This window comes from Polistes dominula, unplaced genomic scaffold (assembly GCF_049000335.1).
Source record: "Polistes dominula isolate Pdom_NZ unplaced genomic scaffold, Pdom_raw_medaka contig_74, whole genome shotgun sequence".
In the NCBI taxonomy this organism is placed as follows: domain Eukaryota; kingdom Metazoa; phylum Arthropoda; class Insecta; order Hymenoptera; family Vespidae; genus Polistes; species Polistes dominula.
The window spans coordinates 181789-194847 of NW_028300953.1; positions in this window are offsets into that span (position 1 = coordinate 181789).

Sequence of the window (13059 nt, forward strand, 5' to 3'; positions counted from 1 at the left end):
TTTTAGGTAAGGACATGATTTCTCCCAATTATTGGAGGTAGGAGAAAATCATGGCTCGCGTAAGGCAGGGTCGCATCCCTGAAGTAGACCTTTCTTTGTGAAGAAACCAAAGAAAGATCTACCCGCTACCCACTGAAAAAAAAAACCCTAAACGAACCTGAAAAAGAAAAAGAAAAGATTATTTTGGAGGTCTGAAAAGATGCAATGAATGCATCGAAGGGCAAGTTCCCGATAAAAAACCCGATGCACTTACAAGTGCATTAAAATTAATCATATTCTAAAACAAAATAAAATGAAAATTAAGTTTCTAATACCTAGAAAAAAATATATATTAAAAAATATTATAAAATAATTAGTTTCTATGAATAAAATGAAGAATGAAGAAAGGTGTGGGGTAATTGGAAATGAAAAAATGATATAATAATAAAGTGAGGGGGAATTGTAAATGGGATTGTACTCTAGGAAATCAAATTTATCAAATACTCGATTTATTTTTGGCAATAAAAATCTCTGGTAATTGGTGGTGGTAATTCCAACGATGTTCACCTATAACATAAAGAAAACTATATTAATTACTTCCATTCTTAAAAAACCACTATAAATTATTGACGAGCAAAATAATAAAACAATCAAAATATCAAATGACCAACGAGCTATTCGCAAAAATTCAACCATGCTGTTGAATTTGCAAATAACTCATTGAGTCCATAGTTGCCCTCTTGAGCCACAATTAAGTGGGGGCCTCTTCGGCATTTTGCCTCTTCTTTCTTGATGCCTACTGTCGGACATTCCCTACGTGCGAGCATGAAAAGAATCATTGACCAAAAACATCAATCATTCCCAAAAAGTATTCTCATAATTTAGCATGTTACAACGATCAATGATATAGAATCAGAATCGTCCCTGATTCTAAATTATAAAATGGAAAAACAAAACCCGACCTAACCAACCCTAACACAACCCTGAAAATAAAAATGTGATTAGTAAAACATCCTGAACTCTTTTTACATTGAAAATAATTATTACCTTTTGATCGAGAGAGATATCTCTTCGTCGAAAGGAATATTATTAACCATGTAAATTATCGATTCTATTCTAATACCATATCGTTGTAACATGCCAAATTATGGTCCTACAATTTAGAAACGACTTCAAGACATTTTCACCCAATTACTCTCAACTGCTTATAACACTAATATAAATGAAATACATTTCATATTACAATACCTATGAAATAATTTCATTTATTTTTCTATCATACATACCATTTTGCAAAATAATTCCGTTCGATGTTCGTTATATAACTCTGTTAAATAATTATTACAAAAATAAATTCGCGTTTTACCGTTAGCTATCCTAGCTCGTGGACAATCAATGAACTTAGAGTTCATCGACTGTGCACATGTTACACGAGCACATTTAATCGAATGTCCGAACAGTTAATTAAGCTAATCCATGACACTTCGCACTTTTTACTATCAAATAATAAAAACGAATTGAAATAAAAAAAATAATACTAAAATTGCAATGCATTTCTTTGCAAGATTTTTATTTAATTTAAATTGAATTATATCAAACATATCAAAGACTAAATCGCGATAGTGCGAAGTGTTAAACCTGTTATACTTAAAACTAAGTATCAAATTCATCAAAGGTTTTGCTAATTTAATTTCGATTCTACCTCGTTCGAGATAGAATCGATAAATAAATCTTTCAAATGGTTGCAAATATCTTTGAATCATGATACATATTAAAAATGATAGAATTGTCACAAAATACATTTACTAAGTAAGCATGATAGAAATAAAAAAGATAACATTTTGTGACAATTCTATATAAAAAAAACCCGAAGATGGGACTTGCACTTTTCAAGTGCAAGTGTACCCATGTGCCTTTCCGGGGTCCTATCTACTTAAAATTAAAGTTTCACATTCACTCAGTAAAAAACACATGCATACCCACCCATTCACTCCACGGTTCTCACACATACCACCAGGGTGCAAAAGCCTACACTAGAGAGCATGCCCCGGGGCACCTCCGTCACCCTAGTTCAACCACGTTTTCTAAACTTACATGCTAATAGGTTACGTACCAGTTGCTGTAATCGTCTGCCAAGGCTAGTGATTATTGCAAATAAAACTACTGCAAAAATACAAGTATACACTAGTATATATATATGCATACTAGTTATATACGTGTATGTTTCCACAAATAAATGTGGGTGACTCTACTATGCAAAACGATTATTAAAAAAAAAAAAAATTCGTATCGTACGCGTGACTCTACAAGTTATATTTATTTGAATAACTTTTTCAAAAATACGCGGTATTTCACGTAATCGCGAACGATGTACAATGCACCACCTACCACGCACACACAGGTGCAATATACACCGTGCAATCACTAGCACAATGACAGCCGCCAAAGGAAAACTTACAAACTAATAACCCATGCAAACTTTTTCTCACCCATACGTGTAACACCTGGGTAACACGCATAAATGAGAACGAAGCGTGCATAGGGGGGAGAAAAGGGGGTATTAGTATATTAGTTGCTGAAAATCCTAATCTAAAAACATTGATTAATACATTTAAATATTCTCAAATAAATCTAAGCGGACTATGACTCTACAAGTCTTTAAGACTTTCAAAAAAAAAAAAAGATATTAGATATTAAAAATTGAAAATTATTCAAAAACCTCGGACGACTCCTTTGATTAAGTTGGCTGTTCTTATTAAAGAACTGGGCTTTTTTAGCCACCACTTAATTGCCAGTGTCTATCCGTTCGCGAAAGGGTTTTGTCTTCTTGCTCATTTATTTATAATATCGAAATTAATCGCGATTAAATAAACTAAATACGAAGCAATGCATGTAAGACATTTATTACATGCTTTATTGGTACGAAATCGAGTAAATTAATACTCGATTTCACCACTACTAAAACGCGAATCAAACACGTAATCAAAAATAAAAGTGCATTTCATTAATTAGCACTGTTAATTAAAATGAATTTAACAGATAAGACAAGAAGACCTATCCTAAACTAATAAAACATACATACAATGAAATATACAGTTTCATGAGCCATTTCAAAAAAAGGAATAAATCCTTTTTTTGGAATAAACTCATGTGCTCGTCAATAATTTTTCTTGTAAAAAATTACAACCAGTAGCTCGTGCCGATTCGGACCTTTCATCCTCGGCATGATTGAGCACTGGAGGGACTTTAAATAAAAACTCAGGGTTTAAGAAGTTCTGCGATGGCTCCAAAACACTCCTACTTCGTAGAAATTAATCCCAGCTGCATCCCTCGTCCATCAGGTCCATCGGAGAATTTCTTGATGCACTTTTCCTTGCACTCACTCACTCACTCGCGTGACTCTAATAACGCGATAAACGAATATAAGAAACTATAGATGAGTTTCTTATCGCGAAACCGAAATTTGTCTGATACGACGAACAACACTGACTCTACATACGCGTATTATTTGAATTTAATTTACGCCCGCCCGGTCACTGACTCTACTTCGCGATCAAAATTGTACTTTTTAATTAATCGAACAAACACTGACTCTACTTTAAAAAACTGCATTGCACGCAGTCAAATGCAAACACACGAAAATTTCACTCCCGGTCTTCACTTCACTGACTCTACTTTCGCGAACAGTCTGTACGACTGTTATAAATAAAAAAAACAACTTTAAACGAACAAATACACTATTGTAATTAACTGCATTGCTCGCAGTTATAGATGATTCTAAATCCGTGATATAAAAATAATATAATATAAAAGAACAAACAATGACTCTATTTCGCGATAAAAATTTGATTTTAATTATTCGAACAAACACTGACTCTACTTTTACAACTGTATACCGGACAGTTGAAACATCAAACACTAACACGTCTTACCTGTGAACAGAAAAAGTAAAACAAAACGATTAGAATCATTGTTATTATTTCAAAAATCATATAAAGTTATTAATGAAATGTTTAATAGAAAAGTTAACTTACCTTTTCATCTTTTTAGATGATGCCCGACAGGTATCCCACCTTTAAAGATGACGATGCTGTAGACGGTTCAAACGACGGAGAAACTTTACGTGTTTCTTATCGCGAACACGGCACTGACTCTACTTCGCGATTCAATTTTACTTTAATTATTCGAACAAACACTGACTCTAATTTTTATTAACTGCATTGCACGCAGTCAAAAAATTTTGGATGACGATGCGCGCGCGTTTCAATCGAATAAAAGAAACTATCGGAATTTCTTTACCCGAACAAAACCGAAATTTTTATATACGGCGAACAAACACTGACTCTAATTCGCGATTTTGTTGAACGATGCAAACAAACGATCCCTTCATTGCCAACACGCACGTTTGCAATGGTAATCTGAAACAGAAAAATGAAAAAGAACTATTAATATCATCGTCATAATATAAAAGACACATTAAAATGATCATCAAAATGTTTGATAGAAAATTTATACTTACTTGTAGTCTTCAGTGATGAATGCCCGATGGGTCTCCTACCCTTAAGATGACGTTGACCAGTAGACGGTAACGAAAATAAAAAACTATAATAAAGTTTTTTATTACAAACGCGAACGCGAACACGAACACGACCGAGACGTGTTTAAACCGACCGCACTACACGTCACAAAAATCGACTGAAAGAATTTACATGATTAAATTTACAACAAAATAAATCGAGTATTACTATGTAAAATATAATATGAAGGGAATATTTAAGGGAAAGTAATGAGAGGAATGTGAATATGATATTAATTAGGAAAATGAAAGAAACCAATTATTATTATAATATTAATGATAAGCGGTCTTTAGCTAGATTTCACTTGCCATGGAATGTGTATCATATAAAAATATGATAAACATTACATGGAAAGTAATATCCATTGCCCGGGTCTAACCACGAGGAGGTAACCGCTTCTGAAGACCCAAGAGGGATGTGCATCCTAAAGATGCCACCATCCGAATATAATTCAAAGGAATGAACCTAACTCTTAGGCCCCACCATAAGAGTACCATCCGAAAAATCGTTAAAATTATTATCGAAAATACCAGAGACAAATTTCAATACTAAAAAATACAAAATGAGATAAACAAGGAGTGTAATCTGAAAAGAAATTCAATAGAATCATCAATGATACTTAAATTTAACACACCCTAGAATAACTTCAACTTATAGAAATACAATCTATATACATTCACATACAAAATTTTCAATCAACATAAAATAAAGTATAATAATTAAAAAGAGTATACAATTAGGAGTTGTTCCAAGGAACTTATAAATAAAGAAAATACATTAAAAATAATGATGTTCGCACATGTGCGATGCTACAAAGAGAATTATATAAAGATACAAATTTTCATTTTATTTATACAAATAATTATTTTATACTATCTTACATTACCAAGTCCACTTCTTGTTCCTTTTTGGTCCTCCTTTGGTCCACCTGTGGTCGTTTCCTTACCATAGTCCAATCTGCAACAGAAAACAAAGGGATAAAAAAGAGTTAAAAAATAAAAGGGATAGGAAAAAAGGGAGGATGGGTATAACTTTTAAAGCGGAACTTTTCACGATTTTTTTTTTAAGTGGTTTCCCCCCGATTGGACTAGTCCACTGACTCTAAATCTAGGAGAAACCTACACTAAATGTTCAGTCCAACACCGTATACTATTGCGAACTTACGGAAAAGAATCCTTGGGTCCGTCTAACAATTAGCGGAAGATGTTTTCCCTTACAATGAAGCTTCAGTTTCCCATACTAAATGCATATCTATCTATGCATATCAAAAAGCAAAAAAAGAAAAAAAAAGACGGTAGTTCCAGCTTCAAAGTTAAATGAACATGATTCTATCCTTGGGAGTAAGATAGAATCATGGCTCGCGTGGGCAGGGTCGCATCCCTGAAGTAAATTCTTTATTTGTAAATGGTACCACCATTTACGAACAAAAAATTTACCCGCTACCCATTGAACCGCTTCTGAAACAGAAATTTTTAATGAATATTAATACAATTTCATTTGCTATATAAGTAATTGGAGCATTTTATATTACCTCCTGATCCAGGAACGCAATCAAGTTAAAAACAGTCATCTGATAAACTGAAAAAATAAATTCATTTTAAAATTATTTTCTATTCAAAGTATGTTAATAGGTATGTAATCGTTTAAACCAATGTATATGCGTTAAAACAATCTGAAAAATAATTAAAGTGTATTAGAATAATGAAATAATTATTAATTAATTGATAGAAGTATCGATTATTATTTAAAAGTACGAGATAAATTATTGGAGTACCTTCCTCTTCGAAATGCACTAATAGACTGAGCTGTTGTTCTCTAAAACAAAACATTGATTAGAAAGTTGTTTATATGACTTTGTTTTATGTCGAGCATGTGTGCAACGGTAATTATAATTCTAATAAAGAAAATTCAGTATTATAACGTACAGATTTTATTATTTTATTTATTCTAAAGTAAGTATTTTATTGTTCATGCGCAGTGATGACTTCGAGTGCTAAATAATGCTGTAATATTAATAGAGTGTATTAGAGTATTAAAATAATTGTTAAATAATCGATAGAAGTATCGATTATTGTTCAAAAGTACGAGATAAATTATTGGAGTACCTTCCTCTTCGAAATTCACCTATAGACTGACCCAATGTTCACTAAAACAAAACTTTGATTAGAAAGTTGTTTATGATTTTTCTTATGTTGATTATTTCTGCAACGGTAATTAAAATTCTAATAAAGAAAATTCAATATTATAACGTTCAAATTTTATTATTTTATTCATTCTAACGTAATTAATTTATTGTTCATGCGCAGTGATGACTTCGAGTGCTAAATAATGCTGTAATATAAGTAGAGTGTATAAGAGTATAAAAATAATTGTTAATTAATTGATAGAAGTATCGATTATTGTTTAAAAGTACGAGATATATTATTGGAGTACCTTCCTCTTCGAAATGCACTAATAGACTGAGCTGTTGTTCTCTAAAACAAAACATTGATTAGAAAGTTGTTTATATGACTTCATATATGTTGATCATGTGTGCAACGGTAATTATAATTCTAATAAAGAAAATTCAGTATTATAACGTACAGATTTTATTATTTTATTTATTCTAAAGTAAGTATTTTATTGTTCATGAGCAGTGATGACTTCGAGTGTTAAATTATGCTGTAATATAAGAAAGGTGTATTAGAATATAAAAATAATTGTTAATTAATCAATGCAAGTATCGATTATTGTTCAAAAGTACGAGATAAATTATTGGAGTACCTTCCTCTTCGAAATTCACCTATAGACTGACCCAATGTTCACTAAAACAAAACTTTGATTAGAAAGTTATTTATGATTTTTCTTATGTTGATTATTTTTGCAACGGTAATTAAAATTCTAATAAAGAAAATTCAAGATTATAACGTACCGATTTAAACAATCTTTTTATTCTAATGTAATTAATTTATTGTTCAAGAAGAGTGATGACTTCGGGGGTAAAAATTGAGCTGTAATATAAGTAGAGTGTATAAGAATATTAAAATAATTGTTAATTAATCGATTGAAGTGTCGATTATTATTTAAAAGTACGGAATATATTTTCGGAGTACCTTCCTCTTCGAAATTTACTTATAGACTGAGCCGTTGTTCTCTAGAACAAAACATTAATTAGAAAGTTGTTTATATGACATGTTTTTATGTTAAGTATGTGTCCAACGTTAGTTATAATTCTAATAAAGAAAATTCAAGATTATAACGTCTGAATTTTAACATCCTTTTCATTCTAACGTAATTATTTTATTGTTCATGCGCAGTAATGAGATTCCAAGTGTTAAATTATTGGTAATGTAGGTAGAGTGTATAAGAATATTAAAATAATTGTTAAATTATCGATAGAAGTATCAATTATTGTTTAAAAGAGCGAAATATATTCTCGAAGTACCTTCGTCTTGGAAATACACTTAAAGACTGAGCTGTTGTTCTCTGCAAAAATTTATTTTTAGAAAGGTATGATATTTCCTTTCAATTTCAGACTTGTTTGAAATCGACATATTGTGAGATAGTAGAAACCTGCATTAAAAAATAAAATATGCATTATAACAAAAATAATTTTATTCTGAAATTAAATAAAATAAATATTACAATACAAGATTTCTTGTTTTATCGGTGTAATGCCTGTAACATTATAAAAGTTATGAAAAAACATTATAAGGCAATTAGTTTCTGGAGATGAAATGGATAGAAGGAGCCGAGGAAAGGAATAAAAATATGTCCATTGGAAAATTACAGAAACTAATTACAATTATAATGTTTATGGTAAGCGGTCTTTGGCTGGATTTTACTTGCAATGGGATGTAAAACATATAAAAATATGTTAAACATTACATAGAAAGTAAAATACCATTGCCCAGGTCTAACCACGAGGAGGTAACCGCTTCTGAAGACCCAAGAGGGATGTGCATCCTAAAGATGCTCACATCCGAATATAATTCAAAGGAATATACCTAGCTCTTAGGCCCCACCATAAGAGTACCATTCAAAAAATCGTTAAAATTATTATCGAAAATACCAGAGAAAAATTTCAATATTAAAAAATACAAAATGAAAGACAAGGAGTGTAATCTGAAAAGAAATTCAATAGAATCATCGATGATACTTAAAACTAACACACCCTAGAATAACTTCAACTTATAGAAATACAATCTATATAGATTTATATACATAATTTTCAATCTCCATAAAATAAAGTATAATAATTAAAAGGAGTATACAATTATAAGTTGTACCATGGAATCTATAAATAAAGAAAATACATTAAAAATAATGATAACACATGTGCAATGCTACAAAGAGAATTATATAAAGATACAAATTTTCATTTTATTTATACAAACAATTATTTTATACTATCTTACATTACCAAGTCCACTTCTTGTTCCTTTTTGGTCCTCCTTTGATCCACCTGCGGTCGTTTCCTTACCATAGTCCAATCTGCAACAGAAAACAAAGGGATAGAAAAGAGTTAAAACATAAAAGGGATAGGAGAAAAGGGAGGATGGGTATAACTTTTAAAGCGGAACTTTTCACGATTTTTTTTTATGTGGTTTCCCCCCGATTGGACTAGTCCACTGACTCTAAATTTAGGAGAAACCTACACTAAATGTTCAGTCCAACACCGTATACTATTGCGAACTTACGGAAAAGAATCCTTGGGTCCGTCTAACAATTAGCGGAAGATGTTTTCCCTTACAATGAAGCTTCAGTTTCCCATGCTAAACGCATATCTATCTATGCATATCAAAAAGCCAAAAAAGAAAAAAAAGAAAAAAAGACGGTAGCTCCAGCTTAAAAGTCAAATGAACATGATTCTATCCTTGGGAGTAAGATAGAATCATGGCTCGCGTGGGCAGGGTCGCATCCCTGAAGTAAATTCTTTATTTGTAAATGGTACCACCATTTACGAACAAAAAATTTACCCGCTACCCATTGAACCGCTTCTGAAACAGAAATTTTTAATGAATATTAATACAATTTTATTTGTAATGTAAGTAATTGGAGTATATTATATTACCTTCCGATCTAGGAACGCAATCAAGTTGAAGACAGTTATCTGATAAATTGAAAAAATAAATTCATATTAAAATTATTTTCTATTCAAAGTATGTTAATGTGTATGTAACTTTTAAACCAATGTATATGCGTTGAAACAATCTGAAAAATAATTAAAGTGCATTAGAATATTAAAATAATTGTTAATTAATGGATAGAAGTATCGATTATTGTTTAAAAGTACGGAATATATTTTCGGAGTACCTTCCTCTTCGAAATGCACTAATAGACTGAGCTGTTGTTCTCTAAAACAAAACATTGATTAGAAAGTTGTTTATATGACTTCATATATGTTGATCATGTGTGCAACGGTAATTATAATTCTAATAAAGAAAATTCAGTATTATAACGTACAGATTTTATTATTTTATTTATTCTAAAGTAAGTATTTTATTGTTCATGCGCAGTGATGACTTCGAGTGCTAAATAATGCTGTAATATTAATAGAGTGTATTAGAGTATTAAAATAATTGTTAAATAATCGATAGAAGTATCGATTATTGTTCAAAAGTACGAGATAAATTATTGGAGTACCTTCCTCTTCGAAATTCACCTATAGACTGACCCAATGTTCACTAAAACAAAACTTTGATTAGAATGTTGTTTATGATTTTTCTTATGTTGATTATTTCTGCAACGGTAATTAAAATTCTAATAAAGAAAATTCAATATTATAACGTACAGATTTTATTATTTTATCTATTCTAACGTAATTATTTTATTGTTCCTGCGCAGTGATGACTTCGAGTGTTTAATTGTCCTGTAATATAAGTACAGTGTATAAGAATATTATATTAATTGTTAATTAATCGATAGAAGTATCAATTATTATTTAAAAGTACGAGATATATTATTGGAGTACCTTCCTCTTCGAAATTCACTTGCAGACTGACCCATTGTTCTCTAAAACAAAACTTTGATTAGAAAGTTGTTTATGATTTTTCTTATGTTGATTATTTTTGCAACGGTAATTAAAATTCTAATAAAGAAAATTCAAGATTATAACGTACCGATTTAAACATTATTTTTATTCTAATGTGATTAATTTATTGTTAATGCGCAGTGATGACTTCGAGCGTTAAATTATGCTGTAATATAAGTAAAGTGTATTAAAATATTTAAATAATTGTTAATTATTCGATAGAAGTGTCAAATATTGTTTAAAAGTACGGAATATATATTCGAAGTACCTTTCTCTTCGAAATTCACTTGCAGACTGACCCAATGTTCTCTAAAACAAAACTTTGATTAGAAAGTTGTTTATGATTTTTCTTATGTTGATTATTTCTGCAACGGTAATTAAAATTCTAATAAAGAAAATTTATAATATTATAACGTTTAAATTTTATTATTTTATTCATTGTAATAGAATTAATTTATCACACCTGCGCAGTGATGACTCTTCGTGGGTTTAATTGTCCTGTAATATAAGTACAGTGTACAAGAATATTATATTAATTGGTTATTAATTGATAGAAGTATCCATTATTGTTTAAAAGTACGAGATAAATTATTGGAGTACCTTCCTCTTCGAAATACACTTCTAGACTGAGGTGTTGTTCTCTAAAACAAAACTTTGATTAGAAAGTTGTTTATGATTTTTCTTATGTTGATTATTTCTGCAACGGTAATTAAAATTCTAATAAAGAAAATTCAATATTATAACGTACAGATTTTATTATTTTATCTATTCTAACGTAATTATTTTATTGTTCCTGCGCAGTGATGACTTCAAGCACAAATATTTTCTGTAATATAAGTAAAGTGTATTAGAATAATTAAATAATTATTAATTATCAATGCAAGTGTCTATTGTTTTCTAAAACCTCGGAATATATGATATAATTACTGTTTTCTTTGAAATCTATCGTTAAACTGGGCTATTTTATTCATGAAATTTCACCATAAGAGTAGGTGACAGTCATCTGATAAACTGAAAAAATAAATTCATATTAAAATTATTTTCTATTCAAAGTACATTAATGTGTATGTAACGTTTAAACCAATGTATATGCGTTGAAACAATCTGAAAAATAATTTAAGTGTATTAGAATATTAAAATAATTGTTAATTAATCGATAGAAGTATCGATTATTGTTTAAAAGTACGGAATATATTTTCGGAGTACCTTCCTCTTCGAAATTCACTTATAGACTGAGCCGTTGTTCTTTAAAACAAAACATTGATTAGAAAGTTGTTTATATGACTTCATATGTGTTGATCATGTGTGCAACGTTAATAATAATTCTAATAAAGAAAATTCAATATTATAACGTTCGGATTTTAACAATCTTTTCATTCTAATGCAATTATTCTATTGTTCATGCGCAGTGATGACTTCGAGTGTTAAATTATGCTGTAATATAAGAAGGGTGTATTAGAATATTAAAATAATTGTTAAATGATGGATAGAAGTGTCGATTATTGTTTAAAAGTACGAGATAAATTATTGGAGTACCTTCCTCTTCGAAATTCACTTATACACTGAGCCGTTGTTCTCTAAAACAAAACATTGATTAGAAAGTTGTTTATATGACTTCATATATGTTGATCATGTGTGCAACGGTAATTAAAATTCTAATAAAGAGAATTCAATATTATAACGTACAGATTTTATTATTTTATCTATTCTAACGTAATTATTTTATTGTTCCTGCGCAGTGATGACTTCGAGTGTTTAATTGTCCTGTAAAATAAGTACAGTGTATAAGAATATTATATTAATTGTTAATTAAGTGATAGAAGTATTAATTATTGTTTAAAAGTACGAGATATATTATTGGAGTACCTTCCTCTTCGAAATTCACTTGCAGACTGACCCATTGTTCTCTAAAACAAAACTTTGATTAGAAAGTTGTTTATGATTTTTCTTATGTTGATTATTTCTGCAACGGTAATTAAAATTCTAATAAAGAAAATTCAATATTATAACGTACAGATTTTATTATTTTATTTATTCTAAAGTAAGTATTTTATTGTTCCTGAGCAGTGATGACTTCGAGTGTTAAATTATGCTGTAATATAAGAAGGGTGTATTAGAATATTAAAATAATTGTTAATTAATGGATAGAAGTATCGATTATTGTTTAAAAGTACGGAATATAATTTGTGAGTACCTTCCTTTTCGAAATACACTTATAAACTGAACCGTTGTTTTCTATAACAAAACATTAATTAGAAAGTTGTTTATATGACTTTTTTTTATGTTAAGTATATATCCAACAGTAATAATAATTCTAATAAGGAAATTTAATATTATAACGTTCTAATTTGAACATTTTTTCCATTTTAATTTAATTATTGTCTAACTCATGCTCAGTGATATCCTGTATGGTAATATTTTTGTTTAAAAAATTATCGGTTTAAAATTATTCAATATTTAATGTATGTCAATAGTTGTGTAATGTGTACG